This window comes from Carassius auratus, linkage group LG28B (assembly GCF_003368295.1).
Source record: "Carassius auratus strain Wakin linkage group LG28B, ASM336829v1, whole genome shotgun sequence".
Classification (NCBI taxonomy): Eukaryota; Metazoa; Chordata; class Actinopteri; order Cypriniformes; family Cyprinidae; genus Carassius; species Carassius auratus.
Genome location: NC_039293.1, coordinates 107,363 through 134,206, shown reverse-complemented (window position 1 = coordinate 134,206; position 26,844 = coordinate 107,363). Strand labels below are relative to the sequence as shown.

The 26,844-nt window shown below is 36.6% G+C and overlaps 1 protein-coding gene across 1 annotated transcript in view; it reads left to right on the top strand.

Annotated features, from left to right (window-relative positions):
• Positions 1–26,844, top strand: part of LOC113067623 (adenylate cyclase type 9-like) — a 47,763-nt gene that overhangs the window by 5,064 nt on the left and 15,855 nt on the right. The gene's annotated exons all lie outside the window — the stretch shown is intronic.

Below are 26,844 nucleotides of genomic sequence, written 5' to 3'. Positions count from 1 at the left end.
TTAAATATTTAGAATTTTTTGAGTGAACTGTCCCTTTAATAGCTACTAAAGAGATTCAGGTTGCCGATTTGTTTGATTCATGTCTTGCAAAAAGGATTGTAATTTTATTTGTTACCTGATTTAATGCACTTTCTGATCAGCAAACAACAAAGACAAATTAGCATTTGCAAATTAGTAACCTTTTTTTGCATGCTTTTAAGGTTAGCATGCAAGCTGTATTTGTACAGTTGTTTTATTCTGCACATTTTGAATTTCAAGCTAACCTCTCCTTTGGCTTAATGGCTGGTCACCTCACTTACATCAAGTATTGGATTCCTGAAGCACTTGACATTTTTATAAATGTCGCCGAAGGCTGGCATTTTTATGTAATTAACTTATGCAAATGGTTCCTTCATTTTGTTAATTGTACTTGAGCTCAAGCAAAAGCCAATAATTGGGCATTGAGTGATACATTCATCATCCAAGCCGTACATAATATGAATGTCCCAACGTGTTATTAATCCTTTCAGGTCATAATTATGGTTACTTAATAGATCCTCTTCATTTAATGAGGAATGCCAGACTGTAAGTAATATCGAATGGAATTCTCATTTTGATGATATTGATAATGGGTCGAATGACTAAACCCCTTATAAGATTAGCAAAGTGGCATATTCAGGTTTTTAAGGAGCCGAAACTGACCCATGCGTTTCCACAGGATCTTTATCTGCCATGCTAAAATCTAAGAGCTGAAGGATCCCAAACGCCTGTTTGTGAGTGGATAAAGTCACTTGGCCAAACCGAAATCACTGTGCCAGAACAAATCCCTGTGCTGTCACAGCATCATCATCTCGCTGTGGCAGCGCAGGTGTCTCTGTTGGTCCTGTGGGTCAACTTGGATTGACGTGGCGGCTATCACCCTTGAGAGACTCTGGTTCAATCAGAGAGGATTTGAGTTGCTTCATTTTTTTTTTACTCCGTCATTCCCTCAGCCTTCGTTTTAAAAGGGTAAAATGACCTCCTTAAAACGGTCCCATGGTGCTCGTTTCTGAATATCTGTCAGTTCCTCTCTCAGTTTCTTTCCTTCACTCTCTGTTTTTGTGTGCCACTCAGTACTGTAGTCTTTCCAGTGGATCGTTTTGCTACAGTTCCATGACTCAGAATGGTACAGCAAGGTTACGCGTATCATTGCATAACAACCTTTCTTTTTCTAACACCACTGAACTCTCTGTTGAAATCACTGCATCTCATTTCACTCGATTTAACACACACTGTACCCAAGGCCTGAAGCTTTAATATATGACTTCCTTTCATTAATCATCAACAAAATGATTAAAGTGGCGACATTCTTTCCTTCATATCTTGTATTTAGTTGATTGCCCCTCTTCAGGCGTTTATGTTTTTCTTTTTTTCCTCCTGTTCACTGACTGAAAGCTTAATTTTCCCACTCCGGAGTGATGTATTCAGTCCAGCGCTCAGGATTTATCTTTCCCTCATGGATTTGCAGGCCCGCTGAATGAGCGCTCCGTCAAGAGAGACTTCAACTCCAGAACGGCAAAAAAAAAAAATCTTCCAGCTGCTCGCAGTAGCTGTGTAAATCACAGAAGGAAAGTAGCGAGCTCGTGTGGAAACTTGGCAGACCTGGGAATATAAAACTGGCCGGGTCTCGAGTAAATCACACCGACCTGGACGCTAATCACAAAACGGCAGTCTCTCTTCAGACGCCGATGTTCTTTTGAATTGGGCATGTGTTTAAATGAAAGCGTTGGCTGTGCTGACTCTCCCTGCAAGGTCTTTCAGTTTGCTGGTGAAATCAAGCTGCGCAAACCAACAAAAACAGCACACCTGGGTCCTTCCAACTGTGCAGTACATTTTCATGTGAAACCATACCATGAAACCAAGAGCCCATCGAATCTAAATTGGTGTTTTTGCAGCTTTAAATTCTTGTGTGTTTGCTTTGAAGGCATCTATATATTAGTTTACTGTTAAAAGAGTTAATTAAATCATATTCGCATGGTACAATTCTTCTACTTTTGTGAAAATTATCACACTTTATACTATTTTGGATAAAATGCAATACTAATGTTAAAAATGGAAAGCAGTAGTTTATTTTCATTAATCACAATATTGTGATTGTGTATGTTAATATAAATTACTGTATTATGTAAAATTGTTTATTGTATTTAAAGTGTCCTACTTATGGGGAAATGGATCAAATGGTATTTTTATTTATTAAGATTTAGAATAAAATATCTAATCTAAATCTAAATATTAATTTTTATTTTATCACAATATTTAATTAAGTAAATATAGCAGTCATTTTATTTTATTTTACAAATTGCACTGCTTTGGAAGCAATTTATATAATATTATAAAGACCAAATTAACTTATACTGTTTTTCCAATTCTTGAAAAAATATTTATTTTTATTTTTATAAAATATTAAACTTTTTAAATTAAATGTCTGCTTCTAAAAGACCAAATTAAATTATGTATATATTTAAAGTGTACATTTTTATCATGTCTGGGAAAATGGAGCAGATTCATAATGAAAATATTTATTTATTTTGGATACATTTTTACATTTAAATTTAAATTTCCAAAGATGTTGTTTTATTTTTTCACTATATAAAATGTGCAGCTATAATCAGAAAATTTTTGGTAATTTATTTATCGTTTTTGTTGTTGTTGTTGTCTGTAAATTCTAACAAAAGCCAGTGTATGACATCGGCTTCCAGGAAGTGATATCATTTTGGTGGGAAAACAACTCTGAATTCTGAATTCTGTAATGGTGTCTCATTATAAAACATCCATGTTTGTTACTATAAATCTAAACCTTTTTGTTTTGTAGACATACCGAGCTGTTACTTGACAACAGGAACAACCCACCACCAATCGTCAGTGCTAATGCTAGGAAAACAGGTCTGAAGTAAATAGAGAGGGAATGATAAATGTGTGCTTCTACAGTTGCCTCTAGTGCACTAGTCAAGAAAAACAATATCCTGACCTCACACGCTCTTGTGTTGTGTGCAAGTGGTGAATAAGTCACTGCCGTTTCCACAATGTCGTCTGGTGCACTTCCAATAAACCACAGTCTGCTTTATAAATAGCCAAAATAAGAATAGTCTTAACTGCTGGCTTGGATAAACAACACCAGCAAATGCATCGCCCAAAGGAGGACGAGGCCTGACCGTTCGGCTGCTTTTTGGAAAACAAGTGCATTTCTTGTGGCTACTTGATGAGAGATTCAAGCGTTTAATGAAATAACCTCTTAGCACAAGTGTTCTTGAGTGTCACGGTAGTGTGTATCTTTGTACCGTCCACATCCCGTTCCCTCCGGCGCTTCCGACTTCCCGTGTGTGTGTGTGTGTGTGTGTGCTGGCCCCTGTTGTGTGGAGCGCTCGTTTGAGTGGAAATGGTGGCTATTTTTGGCTGTTTCTCTGGAAAGTACCTGACTGTGCCCTGGTCCTCCTGCGGTTTCAGAGAACGATGCCACCTCCTTTATCATCGGGTTATCAAAAACACTCGTTTTGTCAGGCATTCTAGTTCCCACTGAAGAAAGAATATGGGTCATATTTTTGTGGCCCACAATATTTCATGTGAACTCAATTTAGTAGATGCAGCCTGTTGTACCACAAAGTAGGTTATGATTGTTCATTAAGCTAGCTTAGCGTGACAGTAGCTTGGTTATTTTCAGAGTAGCTTTTGCATTAACAAGCTGCTTTTTCCCAATAATTAGCATAATTACAAAAACTTTGCATGCAAGTCTTATTCATTTTCTTGAATTGGCTCATTTTATATGGATTGTTGTCATCAATAAATGATTCATTACTCATATGAAACTATTCCTGTGACATTTACTGATTGATTGACTGTAGTTTAACTAGAAAAAAATAGGAGCAGCTTGTTAAAAGAAAGAGTGGCTGTGAATTAGTAAAATGTTGTATATTTGTAGATAAACGCAGCATTTTGTAGTTAATTTAAACTATATTTTCTGCAAAAACCACCGGCATGATGCTTGAATGTTTACAGGATGTTGATATAGCATTGCTATGGTACTCAAAGTGATTTTTAGTGCAGCTGCTAGTTTGTTTTTTGGTCATTTGTTTCTTGCTTCTGTGGTTCTACTCTATCTTGAGATACTATTGATTCCCATATCCTGAAATCCAGTTATTTTTCCTCTCTCAGTTGCATGTATTTTCTGATTCCTTGTTCTGGTTGGTACAATCAGTTATGCCGGCATAAAATAATTGGCCATTTGTTTCACCTAAACCTCTGCAGATGTTCGATTCAGTGGTGTTAAAATGAAAACCCATGATTAATCACCTACATTCGTCTCTGTTCATCTGCAAATTACTAATTTTCCATTCATTTCACTTTCATCTGGTTCATCCGATGGCAGCCGTTGTGCCGTGCATGTGTTGCTGTAGAACAACCTCCGATGTGACGACTGACAATGTGGCGCCGTGACCTTCACAAGGAGGACTGAAGGCAAGCTGGGAGACGGGCGAGTGAAGGAGCCCTATAATGTGTACATTTGATGGACGCCAGAGGACGGTCTCCATATAAAGTGAACCTCTCTGCGTTATTTCTCTTGGGGATTTTGGACAAATTTGCTGTAATGCACAGAAGTGCAGTCATAAATTCAGAAAATTCAGTTCTCCGAACTGCATGCTCTCAAGAGAGCGTAGGTTGTGAATTGATCGACTTAGATTTGTTTGTTTATATCTCGGTGTGCAGGAGCCTTTCACCATGAAGTGGAGATTTTGACATTGTTTTAACTTTGATGGGGTGTTAGTGGGTGTTAGTGGTTAAGGACTCTTGACTGGTGATTTGAGGTTTGTTGGTTTAATCTTAGCAATTGTGTGTTAGCACTGGTTATAGACTGATATATTGTTCTACCTAATGTTTGTCCATTTTGAGATGATTTTTTACTCTTGATTAATGGTATATCACCCCATAAAGTCTATTAAAACATCTACTGATACACATATTTATTGAAATGTGCCATATAATGGTGACTTAAAGTCTCAGAAATGCTTTAGTTCTTTGCATTGCAAAAGAAGAAAGAAGTCAACATTTGAAAGAAGTCTCTTATGCTCACCAAGGCTGCATTTATTTGATTTGACCAAAAGTAATATTGTGAAATATTATTATATTTTAAATGACCTGCTTTCTATTTGAGTATATATAAAAATATCATTTGTTCCTGTAAAGCAAAGCTGAATGTTCAGCATTGTTACTCCAGTCTTCATTTTTTATTTTAACATATGTGTTAAAAACACACATTTGGATCAGATTTTTTTGCTTAATATCTTAACTAAAATTAAAACAAGAACCGAAAGTATATATAAAAAAACTTTATAAATTTAGCAAAATTTTTCTGATTAGCAAAGGTCATTGAACCCCTGCTGCTAGATGCTGGAACTACACAGTCTGTTGCTAAAAAGCATCTTTCTCCTTTGACAAAATGATCAGCTAGATTTCCCCAGGTATTGGTGAAACAGAACGAGGGTGGTTTTGTGTCAAGGAGCGAGTCGACTGTGAAGACAAGGTAACTTAAGTTCTTTTGGCAGCTGTGATGACAGCTAATGAGAAAGTTAAGAGTAAATACATCCTACTGTGACACTGATTCCCAGCATGCCGAGGCAGATGCTGCTCTTTGATTTGTGATTGTACGGCGTCTGAAGATGACGGGCAAAGCACACTAACGCAGTATTCACTACGATTCTGCAGGGACTCCTGACCATCTGCACTGGTCTGACCGACTGACTCCAAGTATGTTCTCATAAAGCCATTAATAGAATATGAAAAATTAAAAGTGGCAGTGTTGTTTTTCATTCTGACGTAGCCTCTTTCCTCTTGTCCCTGCGGTGTCTGCCCTAGCTAAACCAATGTTCTGCAGCAGTAAATGAGATCTTATCTGTCACTTAGCGGAGGTTTCTTTTTTCCCTCGAATGACCTGTGATTGAGTGTCTTGCTCAAGGGCACCATGATTATTCTTCATGATTCAGTCTAACCAGGGTTCAAACTAGGCGAGGTTAGGAGTTGAGCATGTTTTGAGCATTAAAGGGTCAGATCTGTTGTTAAAGTTAGCTGTTTATTTACTCACCTTCAGATAATCAAAATTAATACCTGTGACTCCTGACAATATATACTGAGGTCTTATGAAGCGAAATGATCAGTCTGTGCAAGAGACATTATTTACAACATTATTAACTGTAATCCAGAGCCTCAGGCAAACTGTCTAGTGATATTTGGTTCACAAACGAATAATTCTAGTAAACTGTATGAACCAGTTCACCCAATCAGACTGAAACAGTTACTCAAGTTTTCCCAATCAAGCTAACTTTCGGATGTGTCCGAGAGTCACTCTGACTCAAAATGAACACATGAGCTTCACATCATAATAGGTTACTTTAATGATATGATTAACTGTGTACATGATTTGTTATTGTGCAATTGTGTAGATGCACAAGTGAATTGAACCAGTTCATTAAAACAAACTGTCCAAAAGAATCCGTTCATGGAAAAAAAAGTTTTCCTCCGGCTCTGGATTACAGGTAATAATGTTGAGAATAATGTTTAATTTCTTGCACAGACCGAACGCTTCACTTCATAAGACCTCAATAAATTATCAGCAGCAACAGGTATTGATTTTGTGTTCCTTGATTTGCTTTTTCAGATAAAAACTCTTCTGAAGAAAAAGCCATCTATCAACCGAGCCGTCATGTTTTGTTTATGTTTGGAAGGCTGCTTCTCAAAACTTGCTCTTGAAGGGTTGACATGTCCACTGGTTTTAAGCATCGCTTATTAAGCATTTTTGGGCTTGTTGTTTGGGCCCGGCTCATATAGCAATCCATTTTATGGAGTTCATAAAGTGGGGAGGTCACTATATTTTGGTATGTGGCTTATTTTCAAGATTTATCAGTTTATTATGGGCTTTTTCTTGTTTGGTTTTTATTTTTAATTGCTAGATCTGGCAACACAAATGAATCAAAAACGTACTTCGTTCACACATACAACTCTGATATGTCATTATTATTAACTAGCTGTTCAGTTTGATTCATTAAGCACTGCAGTATTTAGAAATGTTTTGATTTGATTGTAAAATGCGTAAATGACTGAAATGAGTTTATACAGAACAGGATTAGCCCTAAGAGGCGAACTGATTTGAATGCACTTTTTAGGCTAATTAAAAAAATACATGCCTCAACCACAATTTTTGCAAAACCCCAAAAATTTGCCTATGCATAAAATTTTTGAGACAAATTAACTGTTGTGCGTATGAGAAATGGGTTCGAGTTGGCGTTTGTTGTGTCCTAATTCCCTCCGCATCGTTTCCTATAATCTTTCATCAGTAGCTGCTAAAACAAATGAGAAAGAATCCAAAACTTAATTACATACTGTAGCCAAGAGTGAGGCTTTGTTCATAATTAGTCGCCATTGTTTGTTTAATGACCGTGGGAGTTGCTCTGCTATGTGAGATTTCCGTCAACTATGCGGACTGAGCCAAGAGTATGTAGTTTCCACAACTCAGCATAAAAGTACACCAAAAAATCTTGAGTAAGCACAACACTGACTTTATCGCTTATGCCTGGTACCTCATATTTACTGTCCAGAGAGATGCAATATTAGCCGGCCAACCTGTTCTCCAGTTCTGCACCCTAATCAGACGTCATGTCTGAGAGTCTACAGCACCTGTGAACTTGAAGGGTTGAGGGGAGACAGTGAGCAGGTGCGTCTGACGTCTCAAGTGCAGTGTTTTGAAAAGTATTTGTCTTAGACGATCATAAGTCACCGAGAGGCGATGGGATGCGATCAGAGCCACCTGGAGCCTGGCAGAAAGAGCCTTCGCTGCCATATAAACAACTTAGATCATTTTGATTTTGATACCGGTCCACCCTCCGCTGGGCTCAGGTGTGTGTGGCAGCAGTCATATTCCCACGGGTCAGACCGGATGCCTGGTGATGCAATTATGATGGGAGTTTGTCATGGTGATGTGCTTGTCGTCTTAAAAACGCTAATATTTACCTTGCCTTGTGATGTTTCGCTGAAAATAATGAGACATAAGTATTGGATTTTAATTATTTACATATTAAACGTCAGTGCATAGTTTGTCCTGTGCGGCTGGTGCTACAGACATTAATGAACCCAAATGAAGAACAAAAACTGGCAAAAAATATATTTTTCAATTAAATTTAAATTAAATTAAATATTTAAAATTAAATGATATTAAAATATTCTTTAGAAATAAATGAAAATAAAGAAAATATAATTACTTTATGACATTTTTATTACCTGGTGTTATGAATAAAAACAATTTAATTTATTTAATTATTAAATTGTATTGTTCATTATGTAAGATTTTTATGCTCATCAAGGGTGCATTTTTTTGATCAAAACTACAGTAAAAATAGTAATATTATAAATTATTATTTCAATTTCAAATAACTTTTTTTCTATTTAAGCAGTTTTGGTAATTTTATTTTTATTTATTTTTTATTTTCCAATCCATCTTCAGTGTCCTGACCCTTCAGAAATCATTCTAATATGCTGACTTGCAGCTCAAGAAAAAAATTATTATTGTTAATCATTACAATTAAAAATACATTTGAGCTGCTTGATACTTTTGTTGAAATTGGGATTTTTTTTCCGTTGATGAATAAAAAGTTCAAAAGAACATAATAGATTTAACATAAACAGCCTACATTTCTTTACTTTCAGTTTTGATCAGTTTATTGGGTCCTTGCTAAAAACATTTTTACTGACCCTGAACTTTCAAACTATATTTTATTACTCAGTGCTGTCCATGTTTCTGTAAATATCATACATGATATCATACATGAGCTTCATTCTGCTTAAGTAGGTCCATTGGATTCATTATCCCGCAGTCCCGATGGTGACAGATTCAGCTTTTTTGAGAGAAGTTGACAGCAACACACTGTAATGAATGGAACAAATCACTGCAAAGCCATTAGAGCGGCAGACCTGCTCTGGCCCGTGGGAAGCCCACGTGTTTGACCCTGCTCACCGTCATTTATTTCCACTATCCTTCGGCTCAGGTCTCGCTGAAGACACTGATATTTGGCCCTTCATCTCTGCAGAAGGAATTGAAGTGGGTGTTGCTGCTCGGATCTGAGCGGATGATGGATTTGCTGTGAAATGCGTTGGACTGTAGGTTATGCTGAGGTTATGTTGTTTGTGGGCTGTGTGCATGTATGGATACCAGTGGAGCCGATTTTGCATTGAAAAACCTTGCCCAAGCATGCTGTTTGCATTCAGGGCTAAACTTTTTCATTCTGTTATAAGCATTATATAAACCCTACAAATATTTAGGTCAATACAATAAAAAAAACAAAATTAATACTTTTGAATCCAGTGAAATGAATTCAGCAAGGATACATCAAATGGATCAAATGTGACAGTAAAGAAATTTATAATCTTCCAACAGGAGCTCTATATATATGAACTGGTGTTTTTTCTCAAGCTCTTTGTGTTGTCAGAGCTGGCCGAAAGTCTAAATGTCAACGTCAACTGTACACACGACTGCTTTTCCCCACATCGGGTCCTGTGTGCGATCCACAAAGCAACCATGCATTGATCCCTCGGGGGAACGTGTCTGCCGTGGCTGTGGACCGGTTGGTTTTATCTGAAGCGTCTGAGGGAATGTGGGAGTGTTAAAAACAGTCAGCTTTCTGTTAAGAGTTACTTAGCGCTTCTCATCAACACTCTCATCCCATATTGATCCTTCCCAGATTCAGCATGCGGGAACACACACGTTCACCCTGCTCTTCAGCGGCTCCGCGCTGCTGCTAATACCTCGTTAGCGCGCTCTGCGGGGAGGTCGCGTGATAGATGGCGGTGTGAATGAAAAATGAGATGCTATGAAGGGAAAGCGGTCCTTCTGAAACAAGCATTAAGCCGCGCAGATGTGTAGGACTCATTATAGAAACACCTGCAGAAAACGGCACATTGAAAAGACATGAAACGAAAGTGAGATTTCTTACAGATACTTGAGACTTCAGGTGAAATGTGCCATTTTTGGATGTGAAAGAACTGGCACTTTTCAGCATTTCAGTATATATGTATTCATTATGAATCAGACATGCCAGAAAGAGACAGTTCTTGCTATAATGAGTCAGTGAGCTGTTGATTTTGAGAATAAATGAGACTATTAAGTCCAATTTGTGAACAAATTGTTCAGTTTAAGTCATGTATGAATCATTTTGTTTGCACCAGTAATTGAAAAGGTTTGTGAAATTGGGAATGAATCATTTTGAACTACTTCAAACAATGAATTGACATGGTTCAATTCATAAATGAATTGTTCATTGATTAATTCATTAATAAATGATTTTGTGAACCAGTTCAACCAATTAACTGAACAGGTCCAATCAGTAAACAAATTGTTCACCAGTAAATCTAATTCGAAAGTGAACCATTTTGTGAACTGGTTCAATTGATAATTTGAAATGGTATTATCCGCAAACATGTTATTATGTCTGATTAATGAATGAATCATTTCGTGAACCAGTTCTAAATCTGGTTCATATTAGGTGGATAATTGAAAAGATCCAGATCATCAAAATAACGATTTAGTCTTATTCATGAATGAATGATTTTGTGAACCAGTTCAACTGATTAATTAAAATTATCCATTTTATAAACAAATGATTCATTCTAGTTTGTGAAGGTTCAAGTGATTCATTGAAAATGTCCAATTCAGATTGTTAAAAACTACAAACAGTTCACTGATAACATCCAGGTCACAAGAATGATTCAGGCATTCATGATTCATGAATCAGGCATTGTTTAAGCATTCATTTTACTGCTCATACTAAAGGCTAGTGATCTGAACAAACCACTAACACTTATTAATCTGCATCATGTATCTCATTTGTGCAACGGACATGATTTTCAGCTAGCACCCACATAGCAATGTCCTGGCAAACAACATCACAATCATAGCATCCTGATAGCGTCTCAGCTAACATTTCTTTAAGAAAATGTAAATTATAGTTATGTTTGCATTGACATTTGATTTCAGGAGTGATGCAGAAGTGAGAAAAATCACATTCGTTTTATGTAAACTTGCAGCTAAAGAGGCAGAAGCGAGCGAGCTTGAAGGATGAGCGTATTATGGGCTGTGGCCTTTTGTGTCTGATGGAGGTTAAACCTCTCTGGCTCGCCTCCAGAGCGCTTCTGATGTCTGCTCACACATTCAGGGGAATTTCTCAAGGATTTCCCATAGTTCAGACGAGCGCTTCTCTCCGTTTGTGTGCTGAAATGCATAAACACAGCCTACTTGCCTGAGCGTGGTGCACATTGTCAGGCTGTCTCCAATCTTGCTGCTGGATTTAGGCCGAGGTCTCATTTGCTTTGGCATGCTGTGTAATTTACACATGCTTCTTGTGAATTCCTTCCTATTGTCGTCTTATCTCTCAGTCTCTCGGCTTTCAAACAAATAGCAGTTATTTTCCTGTCATATCTGCCCGTTTTTGTGTGCATCTGCATGGTTAACCTCTTTCTAAATGGATTTATACACCACATCACTGTTGAACTCTTTATTCTGATTGGTTGATAGACATTCGGAGGTGCTACCAATGGAGAATGCACACCTTAACTGTGAGTGTGAACCAGGATTTAGGCCTGTTTTCTTTTCTAAACCTTTATAGTTGTAAATGCATATTGAATTGTGATTAGTATTGTCTTCTTTGCATATATTTAGTCATTTATAGTCATTTATAGTGCTTTAGGGCAGCAGGTTTAAGAAGTATACTTCCAGGTTTATTAAACTAGCTTATTTCTGAACTAGTAACAGCTGTTTGTTTTAAGCAAAATGCTTTATCAGTTTCATAAGAAAGAGCTTTTCCGTAAAGGAGATGAGATAAATTCATAAAATTGTTTTAGAGAAAAGCTTGTGTAGCATTTGTTTGCCAATGTGGTGTGATATTTAGTTACTTATTTATTCATCAATGGCTTATTTGTTTGTTTGTTTTTTTGCTTTTATTTATTTATCTGATTTTTGTCTACTTATTTTTATTTATTTGCTTATTTGTTTGCATTTTTGTTTTATTTATTAATTTACTTATTTTTAGTTTTGTGCTTATTTGTTATTTATTTGCTTTTATATATTTAGTGTGCATTTATTTTGCATTTATTTACTTATGTTTGTTTGCATTTATATACTTTCATTTATTTATTTGCATTTATTTGTATAGTTTATTTATTAATTTGCATTTTTATTGTTTGTTTTTTTGTTCATTCATTTGAATTTATTTATTTATTTCAATCTAATGCAATGATAAATGCAAATCTAATGAAATGTAAAGAAATACTGTTTGCAGCCACTATTTAACATCATTTTTAGAGCAGTGCTCAGATCTCAGATTATAGAATGAATATAGTTTCATTTATTATACTGCATCCACTGGTGTCACCTTAGCTTGTAGTGCAGACCGAACAATTTTCACAGAGCTCACAAAGAGCTTGTATCCCATATCTACCTTCTGTTGCACACGCATTTCGATTTTTCCTTCCTTATCTCCCAAGAGGCCTTGCTGCTTAACAGCCATGGCCATGCAGGAGAGATAGCCAGAGTAGTGCATTCAAGGACACAGTGTGAGTGTGTTTGCAGTGATGGCTGCGTTTATGAACTGAGCATCAGCAATATTATAGAGCTCCTGCATGTAATCACCTTATGCTCTTTGGAGTCTCAGGAGCAGCAGCCAGATCCCTGATGGAGATCTATAACCATACGGAAACACAGCAAGAGGACTGGAAGAGCTGTTCCTTATCTGATATTACACAGAGAAAAAGGTCTTGTAGTTAAAATGACGTGACCAATAATGGCATTTATTATATAAGTAACATCGGTCTGATTAGGCTTGTACTGGAAGTAGGGTGTGTGTGTGTGTGTGTGTATCAGTATATGTTTTATATTTACTATGCATTTGTTAGAAATTACTTTCAATTGTGGAACCATTTTTGTTACTAAATATCTTCTCATATTGCTAATTAATCATGACCTGAAAATAATAACTGTAGCATTCACCACTAACTAGGCTGTCAGGGATTGGAACAAACCCATAACCATAAGTATTAAAGTTTAGTTCATAATTCATGGATGTTGCATTTAATAATGCATCTTGTGCAGTTATTTTTTATGATAATAGCTACATGCTTAAAACCAAATGGAGTACTTTGGCAAAGCAACACCGTCTTGCATCCCTGGATTTAGTGGCAGAAATCTGTTACTCAGATTATTTTTTTATTTATTTTTATGATTTTAAGATTTTGAAAACATGAAAATGCATTTATTTATTCATTTTCAAATATCACTATATTCGACAGATGGCAGCTGAACAGTTTGTGCTCAGTGGACAGCAGAATGGATTGGTAATGACAGAAGTGGCACATTTATTATCTGAATGGCGAGTAGTTTGTTTAGCCCTTAACATCTGCCTACACTCTCAAGCACCACAAGCGCGGGTCCAAATAAGGATGTGTTTTACATGATGCATGCTAAGTTTAATGGAAAAATGGTGGGAACCGAATGCAAACACGTCTCTTGACTTTAGTGACACTACAACGTAAATCAGGCTTCTGCTTCTCCTCAGTCAATTTAAGCTAATTGGGAATTTCTCTGTTGTCCAGAGGGTTTACACAGCTCACGAGACTTTGTCTGGTATTTCACCGAAAACTCCTTGCTTAGAAATAAAATAGGCACACACGAGTCAATAATTGACATACAGTAAGAGTATGGCGCTATAAATTCAATGTGTACAGCAGCTCGGATAATTTGAGTCCATATCAACTCTGATTTTTACTATACTGAGTAATAAATATAGCAAAAATGAGAAATAGAGATCAAGTTGAAAATGGTAATTAATGTAAAACATTCGTTTTCTACTTATATTTTTGAATTATGATTCATTCCTGTGACGTAAAGCTGGATTTTCAGTGTCATGATCATTCAGAAATGCTGATTTGCTGCTCAAGAAACATTTCTGATTATTATCAATGTTGAAAAACGGCTGTGCCGCTGTGTACAGCTGTGCAGCTGTGTGTTTGTAGAAAGCATGACGTATTTTGTTTTTCGGGATTCTTTGATAAACAGAATTTTCAAAATAGCAGCGTTTATTCAAAAAAGAATTAAAAAAGGCAAAAAAAAAAAAAAAAAACTTTTTATCTTGTGTCCTTCAATATGTTTTCATTTTATTCCGTCTAACTCTGACAATGTAAAAATATATAAATAGTTTTATTTGTGAAAATTCTTTGAAAACCTGAGCTTCTGAAATGATGGCATATAACGATTATTTAGATGTTCCTGTATTGTAAATTCATGTTTCCTTCATAAATACTGTGTATTATGTGCATTGTCATATTCACAATGCAAGTTACAAATGCAGGAAGGAAGGGTATGGGTGAGTAAATGATGACAACATCTTCATTCTTGGATGAACTATTGCTTCAACACTATTTCCAGCCTGCCCTTTATGAACAAAACATTGCTAGAGTACCTGGGAGAGAGAGAGCAAGGAGATACTATGCTGAAATCCATTATTAGCTGCCAATTAAATGCACACACAGTGTGAGCAGCTTTTGTTCTGGTGGTTGTGAAGAACCCCGACCGAGCGCTGAGGAGCGTGTCCCCGCTGTTTCAGCCCAAAATCTCCCTCCGCTCTCATGAGAGAGTGGACAAACCTCCGCTGAGTCACAGCAACATCTACAGATGGGCTAATATCCACTTGGCCTCCTCCTGAGAGCGCCACGGTCTCTAAATATAAGCATTTGTTTCAACTGACTCACACACTTTCTGTTCGCTGAGAGCAGCTTCAGCAACATAATGCCATGTGTGAAGCATCTGCTAATATAAATTATTAAAAAACAGACCTTTGTTTGAAAAGGTCACACTACTCTGCTGGAAAGATCGTCTTTGCATGAATTTCCTTGCTGGTCTAGGCTAGTTTTTGCTGGTTGGTGCTAGTTCAGCACTGGAGAATAACATACTGTAGATGTGCTGCTTACACTGAAGAAAGAAATTTAGGGGTACCTGTTGCCACAACCTAAAGGTGCACTATATTATATTGATAGCTAGTGTTTGAAAAGGGTACTCCAGTCAAAATACTGTCAAAATATTACAGAGAGTTGTTTCTCCCGCCCCTCGTTTTCAGACTCAATGCTAACACAGGTTGCCAGATTGAACAGCAATGAGTGCTCTGCTCATAGAGTTTTTAGATGGATGCTGAGGCTTTTTAGGTCAAGTAGAATCTGTGATCTCTGATCCAGTTTGTTTGCTGGCTTCTATGGTTGCAATACGCTGCATTTGGCAACCCAGAGTAGGGGTAGAAATACTATTGGGTAAACTGTTAGTAGGCGGAGTCACAGACCAAAACAAAAACAGACATTCCGACACAGAGCACACATTTCAAAGTAGAATAATCAGAGAAACAAGTGTATGGACTTAGTATGTTTACTGAATGTCTATTTTTATGTTTTAGTACAGTCAGAAGTGTGGCCTCTATTAAATGCATGGTTGCAAGTTACAATTCAAATGTGCTGATGATTTATACTAGTGCTGTCAAATGATTAACCACGATTAATCGCATCCAAAATAAACGTTTTTGTTTACATACTGCATGTGTGTGAACTGTGCATATTTATTGTATATATAAATGCACACAAATATAGTATATTTTGAAAATATTTACATTTATTTATATTCATATAATTTATATTATATATAAATATATGTAATAAACAATATTTATCCTTAGATATATACTCACATGTGTGTATTTATATTTTATATATACATAGCAAATATACACAGCACACACATATATTATGTAAATATTTTGGATGCGATTAATCGTTTGACAGCACTAATTTATATCTTTTAAGTTGTAAACATTATTTTGATGAGTTTTGTTAACATAATAATGTTGATCATTACAACTAATTATTGTAATTTTAACAGAAGTTTCTGTGTTAATACATTTTTGGTAAAATAAAATAAGTTCTTGATACTTGTATATAAAATCTGCATGGCAATTAAGTTATATGTTGCATGCACGATGCATGCTGTGCCTCACAACTAATTTGACTTTGGACTTTCTGGTTTTCTAAGCCAACTAAAAAAAAAAAAAAAGTTTCATTTGAAGTTGTCATAACTCAAAAAGACTGATGCCAACTGTTATTTTTGTTGAGCCAAAACATTATTTAGAGTGCAGCTAAACTCACAGAAGGTTGTTTGTCAGTGTGGTTCAGCTGTAAAAGATTTGGTTCACTCAGAAATGACAAATCTGTCATCTTTTACTCACTTGTATGACTTTTTATATCGTTCTGCATTCTGAATGAAATAAGGGTCAGTAAATGATAACACATTTTATTTGAGGATGAATTGCCCTTCTAAGAGCCTCGCTTTCCCACGTGCTGCTGATGTTTTCAGCATCTTAAAGGGGCGGGGGGTGAAATGCTCGTTTTCACTCAATATCCTGTTAATCTTGAGTACCTATAGAGTAGTACTGCATCCTTCATAACTCTAAAAAGTCTTTAGTTTTATTATATTCATAAAAGAAAGATAGTCTGTACTGATTTTTCCCGGAAAAACACGACCGGCTGGAGGCGTGACGTGTGGGCGGAGCTAAAGAATCACGAGCGGGAGTAGGCTTTTGCGTTGAGAGCGTTTGGAAGTTGTGACATTACTGTGAGGAAAAAACCAACCAAAACAAACCATGGCTAACAGTCAGATTCAGCGTATATTTATGAGTTTTCAGAAACCAAGACTTCACATCTAATAAACCTAATAGTCAATTTGCTTCCCTTGTTTAAAGAATGCCTTGGAAAACAAGATAAAAATACTGAATACGAAAATCATTATTTGCAGTGTACACCATGCAGTGAAGTATAAAGCATCTCACTTTGTATTGAGAAATAATGTCCCTGTTCAAAATTCCCATCTTGCTCTTTTGTGGTTTGCTGGCAGAATATGGATCCATCCATCATATTACGCTCTGATTATAGCAAACTTCAGGGATCAACAATCTCATTTTTCTTCTGGCTCGCTCCGTTAATAGCTCTCCTTTCTGTCCCCCTGTCTCTTTGGTATAGATGCTTGCATAGGGACGGATCAGCATTATTATTGCTCATGCTTAGAGTAAAGTGGTTTAAAAAATGCTGTAGCTCAGTTTGTGCATCATCCTGCAGTGTTTGGGCTCCAGGCATGAATGATTCCTCGGCTCATGTGTGGATCAGGAATGCTGTTCATTTGTAAGGTGTGAAAGTGTATTTAATAAAGCAGCCGTGTGCCCGGGTCACTCTTTCAATACTCTCCAATCCGCTCGCTGATTCAACTGTTGGCACTGCCACCGTGGCACATGTGCCCACCTGCCAGCCTTGCCCACCTGTCCCAACGCTCAGCCTGCATCTAAAACCAACCCAACAGACCAGGACTGTGTTACTCAGAGCTGAAGCACAAATACATGCACAATTCTAATTCAGTTCCTCACTAGATTTCAAACTGAACTTGAATTGTGTTAGCAAATGTGAGACAGAAAGTGAGTTTTATTCAGTATGAATTGCCATTAATAACATGGTGTACACCTAGGCTCCATCCTGGGTCCTCTTTTGTTTGCATTATATATGCTTCCAATTGGTATATTTTATTTTATACACACACACACACACACACACACATACATATATATTATCGATTATATTATAGATTATATCAATATTTATATTTTATATTTTCTAGTGTGGTGGAGCATTTGTGTTGTATTGCAAAATGTAAATGTAAATAGTTTTGAAAGTGCTTAGATTAGAGAAATGTGTCTAATGAGCTGAAAAATGAATGCATTTGTCCGCATACAAAAAGCATAATTAGTCTGTGAGCATGATGTATGAATACAGTAATGTTTTTTAGCAAAACATAAAAAAATAATGCTTTGTGTGATTATGCAATACAGTAAATTCCTTTTATTCCCCCGAGTTGAGCATCCTGCGTGCTGTAGCTCAGTTGAGAAAAACCCCACTGGTGAAGGGATCCAGTGGTAAATTCTGCAGCTTGTGCTCAGTGTCTGGTCAACAACAGCCTGTTGCTGTCCTCATCTCATCTCTCCAGACGGCCGGCTCAAGCGTGGGAGTCTTTGATTTTATGGGTTCCTCTCTCAGTCTTATGTCTTTCTGTTCTCATTTCAGTGCACAGCCGCTTTGTCCTGTCATGATGTGGCGAGTGTTGTGATTTTAAGTATTTCTGTGCAGTGTGGTTGACACTGAGAAACTCTTGATATTGACCCAACTGGCGCTCCATACGGGACGGGGTCGGGGTCTTCTATTGTCCTGTGAATATGTCCAGTGAGTGGATGGACAGCACTGGTGTGAAGTGGTACTTTTGTGTGCGATGATGTACTCTTGTGGACAAAGCCGCTGTTGGGTGTTGAATGGAAAAGCAGAGAGTAATGTGGGTGAGCTGATGGGTTATTCATCATGTTGGCCTGTGGGAAGAGAGAGACCTGGCTACTTTACATCCACACAGCAGATTATGAATGTATATACCACAGTTTAATGATGTTTTGTGTTACTTTTTGTCACCTGGGCTGTGCTTGTTTAATTGCTTTTTAATAACAAAGTTATGTTTTGGGCTTTTTCGCACTGAAAGTGAAATGAACAAGCCTCAGGCTAAAGGAAGTGGACCACTGCTGTATCAACCATCACCAAAACAATGGACTGCACCTTGATGGGAATAGTTCACCTCATAATGAAAGTGGTCTTTACTTGCTCGTCTTCATGTCAGTCCAAATAACAAAAAATGACACGGTCTGTACTTCATTCATGCAGATAGTAAAAAAAGAGATGCTATAAGTGGAAATATATGTTATGGGAGTTAAAAGCTGCCCAAAACAACAGAATATTATATAAAAGAAAATTATAATGTAAAATAATAAATAAATAAATTGATTAATTAATTAATATATATATATATATATATATATATATATATATATATATATATATATATATATATATATATATATATATATATATATATATATATATATATGAAAAATGGTGTGTCTTGATTTCCACAAAAAAATATGAAGCCACATAAATAATTTCAACATTGATAATAATAATAAATGTTTTTTGAGCAGCAAATCAGCATATTAAAATGATTTCTGAAGGATCATGTGACACCAAAGACTGGAGAAATGATGCTGAAAATTCAGCTTTACATCACAGGAATAAATTACATTCTATAATAAATACAAATAAGAAACTTCTATTTTAAATTGTAATAATATATAACAATATTGCTGTTTTTACTGCATTTTTGAGCAAATAAATGCTGCCATGAAGATCGTAATACACTTCTTTAAAAACATTAGAAGAATCTTATCAACTCTTATCGTAGATCAACTTTACTTGGCTACTAAAGTCAAATAATAGTTCACATTTTCGATTCACAAATATATCTTTTGTTTCTGCTGCTTTCCAGACATATCAACAAACAAGTGAACACAGGCTTTTTAGTGCCATAATGTACAGTAAATGAATAATGAAAATAATGTTTACTAATATATAGTGTCCAAATTAGCTGAGTTCTTTCTTTCTTTCTTTCTTTCTTTCTTTCTTTCTTTCTTTCTTTCTTTCTTTCTTTCTTTCTTTCTTTCTTTGAGTCTACATGATGACTGTATACAGGAGCTGTAAAGCTGCAGTGTAGAAATGCTGATGTAGTGAGCCACTTTCCACACAAGTGCACAGCGTTTGTGAAAGTGTAACTCTTCAGGGAAAGCCTAAAAAAGGCCGGTGTATCAAACTCTCTGACACACTTCTCTCTCTCTCTCTCTCTCTGTCCGGGAAAGAAGAGGTTTTTGAATGCAGAGACGAGTGATTGATGGGGCTCAGCCAGGAGTTGCCCCATAATCAATGCGATCGATGGCTCTGTTTCTCGTCAGTCAGAGCAGCGCTGTGTTAACCGAGAGACCCGGAGCATCCGTTTGGGATAAACGACTTGGTGTGTTAGAAGCCTTTGACTGGCCCAGGTATTCATCCTGACATCTCTGAAGGGATGACAGCTGAACGCAGTTGCTCAGGTCAAAGGGAAGCGTCGTTCGCAAACTATTTTATTTCTGCAATCTGATGTGTTTGTTGAAACTCAAAGATAAAAGAACAGGGGTTTGTTTTATTCATCTGTAGCTTTGCAGGTGTGAAGTATCCAGTGAATACATTGATTGGAATGGGTAACAACATTACCTGAATTTAGACCCTAAATTTAACATTTATGAAATTGAATTACATAGAACATTTTAAGACTGTTTTTACATAAACAAACTTAACGTGATACACACAGTATTTGTCAGTCATACATAAATGATACGGGGAAGATTTCTGCTCTCAAAAATTATTTTCTTTTATTCATCGTATTTTCACATTTAAAAAAAAAATCTATATTGCTCAAAATGAGCATAAATCTATTCATTGTTAAAACAATGTTTATTAAAAACGTTTATTAGGTTAAAAACGGGAATGTTACAGTAAACTAAAACTAAAACGGTAAAAAAAAAAAACATTTTTACTTGAAATGAAATAAACATTAACAAAAACAACTTGAAATATAAAAAATGAAAAAAAAAACCTTTAAAAAAAACTAAAGCTGAAATAAAAATGTTATAAAGCTGTAGTCAAATAAAAATAACTAACTTTAAAAATAAAATAACAATATAAAAAAAAATAAAAAAGTACAAAATGACTGAAACTTCAATTTAAAATGAAAACGGAAAATATAAATTTTCAAATTAACATAACTTAAAATTAACTTAAATTAAATTAAATAATTCTAAATAATAGTAAAACTGTCATGCTACTTAAATGACACTGCTAAAAAGTATGGACATGGTTAAATATAGGCGTGATTTATTTATTTATTGAACTTTCAATGTGCATGATAATGTGCATGATAAGATCATGCATGAAGAAAGTAAATGGGCCAGTTGTGATTTAATGATGGTGAAACACTGAGCTAAATGAGAAATGAGTGAATCTGAAGCGCTCACCTGTAGATGTCTGACTACTCTGTCTGCTCGTACTCCCTCTCTGCTGTTTGCTGCAACCTAAGGCAAAATGTCAGTAGCACTGAAATGATGAATCATAAAACAGTCTCGTCTAATGATAAAAGATGACCAGTGACAGCAGGCAGTGACAGCAGAGTGTGATTCAGAAACACAGTCTCATCGCTTATTCATTCAGAGCTGTCGCTCCATGTCTTCAGAGTGAATGTTCCTCGCCTTCAATCAGTCAGAGCACAAAAATACTGCATGAGGACAGAAACACTTTTCCACTATAAAGAAATAGTTATCCTAAACTTTTGCATTCAAAATTATATAAAAGTGGTTCAAATTACACACACACGTTATATGGTCCGAGGTTTTTAATTATGTGTCAGTTTTTTGTTGGAGGTGAGGCTGTATTGTCTGTTAATGAGGTTGAAGATGGATCTGAGATGTTCCTCTTTCCCGTGATTGTCTTTCTCTTCTGCGCTCACGCTCGAGTGACAGAGTGTGAAGAGAGCTGAAAGAGTAAACCTCATGAAGAAACGGCCGGGTCATTCTTCACCACAATATTCAGCCGCATATAGAAAATGATTTAGATTATTTTAGGTTTTGTTTTGATGGCATAATACCAGATTTATGTATTTTTGGTTTTGATTTTGGGGTAAAATACGAGCTGGACGCTTCTGGACGGCTTCAGGAGAGTCTCATGCATGTTTTTAGATGTGTGCGCTGCAGCTCTGGCCTTGTCACTCGTTCAGAGAGTCGAGCGTTTCTTTGTGGCTCCTTCATGACGTCTTGACTTTTTCTAAAAATAGCCCCTGCATAGGATTTTTTTTTTCAGAGCCAGTGCTGACTGATCTACCATTCCTTACTTATATATTAACTGTCTTTTGTCTTTCTTGTCTTTCTGTCTGTCTATATATACAGTTGACATACACACACACATATATACACACACAGTTGTGCTCATAAATTGACATGACTCTTCAAGAAAATGCAAAACAAGAGGGTTCATGAAAATTGCATGTTTTTTTTTTTTTTATACTGTCCTGAATAAGCTATTTCACATAACAGATGTTTATTCTCCATAAGACAAAATAATAACTGAATTTATAAAAATAGCCCCGTTCATAATGTTTGCATAATCTTGAATCTTATTATGTGTTGTGTCCTGAAGAAAATGTTTTTGTGATAGTTCATGAGTTCCTTGTTGGTCCTTAGCAGTTCAACTGTCTGCTGTTCTTCAGAAAAATCCTCCAGTTCCCGCACATTCTTTGGTTTTCCTTTCCAACAATGACTGTATTTTATGATCCATATTTTCAATATGCTCAAGAATGCAACACAATGCATTAAGAGATAAACTGTAAACTTTTTGAATTGTATGATCGGGGTAAATTGTACTGGTGTTATCTGGGTAACAAGTATTTATGTAATTTCTTAAGTGCAGTACCAAATGAAAAAAAAAAAGATATTTTTAACAAAATAAGAAAAGTGTATGTCAAAAGTGTGAAAATATGAAAAGATGTATCTCAAAATTAAACAGTCAATAGACAGACAGACAAACGACAGTTAATATATAAGTAAGGAATGGTAGCTCAGTCAGCACTGGCTCTGTATCTTAGCCACTTAAACATTTTTTCTATGCGGGGGCTATTTTTAGAAAAAGAGAAACACACAAAAGATTACTAATGTGTCACCCTTTCACCAGAGCGATCAAAACAAGCAGAGCTGTGAGCAGACTTCCTCTTCTGTCAGGGACACGACATCATGAAGGAGCCACAAAGAAACGCTCGACTCTCTGAACGAGTGACAAGGCCAGAGCTGCAGCGCACAAATCTAAAAACATGCATGAGACTCCCCTGAAGCCGTCCAGAAGCATCCAGCTCGTATTTGACCCCAAAATCAAAACTACATACATAAATCTTGTATTATGCCATCAAAACAAAGCCTTAAATAATCTAAATCATTTTCTATATGCGGCTGAATATTGTGGTGAAGAATGACCCGGCCGTTTCTTCATGAGGTTTATTCCTTCAGCTCTCTTCACACTCCATCACTCGAGTGTGAGCGCAGAAGAGAAAGACAATCATGGGAACGAGGAACATCTCAGATCCATCTTCAACCTCATTAACAGACAATACAGCCTCACCTCCAACAAAAAACTGACACATAATTAAAAACCTCGCAGCAGGGATGACAAACGGGTCACATCTCCAGACGAACTCCAAACCGTGAGCCAACAAGACAGTCACTTCACACCCGGCTCAATGAAAGAGCTCAGTCTATGAGCCAGAAACACCAGCGAGTCAGAGGCTTTACTGCATACGACTGACAGCAGGAGCTCTTCATCACAGTCACAATTTCTTTAAATGTATTTTTATTTATATTCATTATATATTATTGTTTTTAAGTTTAAAACAACGATTTTTTGACTGTGTTTGTGTGTGTGTGTGTGTGTGTGTGTGTGTGTGTGTGTGTGTGTGTGTGTGTGTATAACAAAAATAGTTCCAGGATTTTACAGTAGATCCTGAGTGTTTGTTTATTCTCAGTTTCCCGGATCAGATATCTGTCTGAACGGCACTGTCAGTGTGATGTTTACAGTGGAGTAGGGTTGAATCAATACCAGCTCTGTTAGATCAGTATTAATACTTAATCGATTCCTTAAGCTCTTAGATCTATGTGCAGAATCATGGTTTCAAATGTTATTTTTTTTTAGGAATCATAATTTTTTATTACAGTATGTATGTGTGTCAAGTCAAGTCACCTTTATTTATATAGCTCTTTTAATAATACAGATTGTGACAAAGCAACTGAACAGTGACAGAATGGAGAAAAAACCTTGAGAGAAACCAGGCTCAGTTGGGGGGGGCAGTTCTCCTCTGACCAGACGAAACCAGTAGTTAAATTCCAGGCTGCAGCAAATTCAGATTGTGCAGAAGAATCATCTGTTTCCTGTGGTCTTGTCCCGGTATCTGCCTATAGGAGACAAGATGTTTACCTATGGATATGTATCTGGGGCTCATCTAGTTGTCCTGGTCTCCACTGTCTTTCAGGACTGTAGAGGTCCTCTCTAGGTGCCGATCCACCATCTGATCTGGATACAGACTGGATCTGGTGGCTACGGTGACCTCAGAATAAGAGAAAAACAGATTAATATTAGCATAGATGCCATTCTTCTAATGATGTAGCAAGTACATCTGGTGGTATGGGAAGTGTTCCTGGTTCCGGTTTACCTAATTAATGCAGCCTAAAAATCCTTTAACAGATTTGGATATTAGAAGCATATTGGTGTGTTATGTGTAAGCTAAGTTAAAGCAAAAGCAAGATATTAAAATCTATATGATGTTTGATAGGGAGCCAGACAGTGCAGTGTTGACAGGACCAGGCTAATATGGTCATACTTCCTGGTTCTAGTAAGAACACTTGCTGCTGTATTTTGGACCAACTGTAGTTTGTTTACTAGAAGTGCAGAACAACCACCCAATAAAGCATTACAATAATCTTACCATGAGGTCATAAACACATGAATTAACATTTCTGCATTTAACATTGAGAGCATAGGTCGTAATTTAAATATATTTTTTAAATGCAGTTTTACAAGTGCTAGAATCATGGCTTTCTAAGGTAAGGTTGCTATCAAGTAGCACAACTAGGTTCCTAACTGATGACGAAGAATTGACAGAGCAGCCATTGAGTCTTAAACACTGTTCCAGGTTATTAGATGCAGAGTTTTTAGGTCCTATTATTAACACCTTTTTCAAATTGGTGTGTTTCACCGGGCTGCGAAGAAATATAGAGCTGAGTATCATCAGCATAAAAGTGAAAGCTAACACTGTGTTTCCTGAAGATATCTCCCATGGGTGACATGTAAAGCATGAAAAGTAACGGCCCTAGTACTGAGCCTTGAGGTACTCCATACTGCACTTGTGATCAATATGATACCTCTTCATCCACTGCAAGAAATTGATGGAGGTCTTATAAGTACAATTTGAACCATGCTAATGCACTTCCATTAATGCCAACAAAGTTTTTTAGTCTATTCAAAAGAATGTTGTGGTCAATAGTGTCGAACGCAGCACTAAGACCCAATAGCACTAATAGAGAGGTACAACCACGATCAGATGATAAGAGCAGGTCATTTGTAACTCTAAGGAGTGTGTGTGTGTGTGTGTGTGTGTGTATGTGTATTGGCATGATTGGCAGCGGCTTGCATGGTCATCAGTCACAGGCTTACACTCACAATTACCTGACTTTCAGCAAATAGGAGGTCATCAGGTAGGCCATTGAAATATGTAAATTGATCGTATTGAACAGTATATCAGTAAACCAAGAAGCACATAGTTAGTGAATACATTGGAAAAGTAATAAGCTAATAAATCCCAGGACTTGTTTTCTACCAAGGGTTTGATTTTTTTCAAAGTTGTCATCTTGGTGAAGTGGCCGAATTTAAATCCCTGTTTTCGAGCTTCTTTAAATATTCATGAAGTTTTAAGAGTGTTTTACGCCAGGCCCCATGTGGAGCGGCACAGTGACTTTATGCCAGATCTGTTGGTCCATGCCAGCTCGTGTATCTCCTGCCAGAGCGCCGCTGCTGTTCGCTGACAGGTGAATTACTGTACGTGCGTCAGGACAGGAACACAGACGCTTAGTATTTACACCAAAATACTGCCAGTAAAGTGACTCTTTTAGTTGTGGCTATAAAACACTTGACCTCTCACAGTTGGTGCTTCTTCTGTTCTCTTCCTCCATCAAGCTTCCCTGTGGATTTTTATTTGTATCTCCAGCTTCCTTGCAGAAAATAGATGCATTCAGCAGGTGTTTGATAGAGTGACTGTGAGGATGTTTCATCATTACAGCGACTGTGGATTCATTTCACTTTCTCAGCTGAATGTCTGATTACTTCAGAGACACTCTGAGCTGCTGCTGATGTATGGAGAAATCAACACAAATGATCACTTTAAGTAATGTGTTCTTTATATACCCTGATGCCAGTCTTGCACTGGTCAAGTTGGTCTGGTTATCTGATTTTAGTGGAGTTGTAGGCAGTTATTTATTTGAGAGACCAGCTAAACCAGCTATAACAAGGGTTGAGTAAGTCTTGATTGTATTGGCTAATTTCCCTACCAAATCACATGGTTTTTAAAAGCCTGATTAGATCATGATAACAGTATCCTGTTATAACAGTGGCTGTCCTTTTTGGTTATTGCTTATCAGATTGTATAATTTGACCTTAATGAGATCTTGGGCAAAGCCCTACAGACATTCCTGAAAAACAGTATTTAATTTCATCATATGTGACCTTGGAGCACAAAACCAGTCTTAAATCATCGGGGTATATTTGTAGCAGTAGCAAAAAATACATTTTATGGGTCAAAATTATAGATTTTTCTTTTATGAAAAAAATCATTAGGATATCATGTTAAGATCATGTTCTATGAAGACAATTTGTAAATTTCCTACTCTACATATATCAAAACTTCATTTTTGGTTAGTAATATGCATTGCTAAGAACTTCATTTGGACAACTTTAAAGGTAATTTTCTCAATATTTAGATTTTTTTTTCACACCCTAAGATTCCAGATTTGCAAATCTCTGCCAGATTTTGTCCTATCATAACATAATATATATATATATGCATACATCTCAATAAAAAAATGTTCACCCTTATGACAGCCAGGCCAGGAAGTGACATAATTTGGATGCCTTTTACCAACTGAACAGGAATACAGTTTTTACACAGTGTGTAATGTTAGCTGTTTTTAATCAAGCTCAACCATTTAACCCAGGTGGTTATTGTGTGTGTGT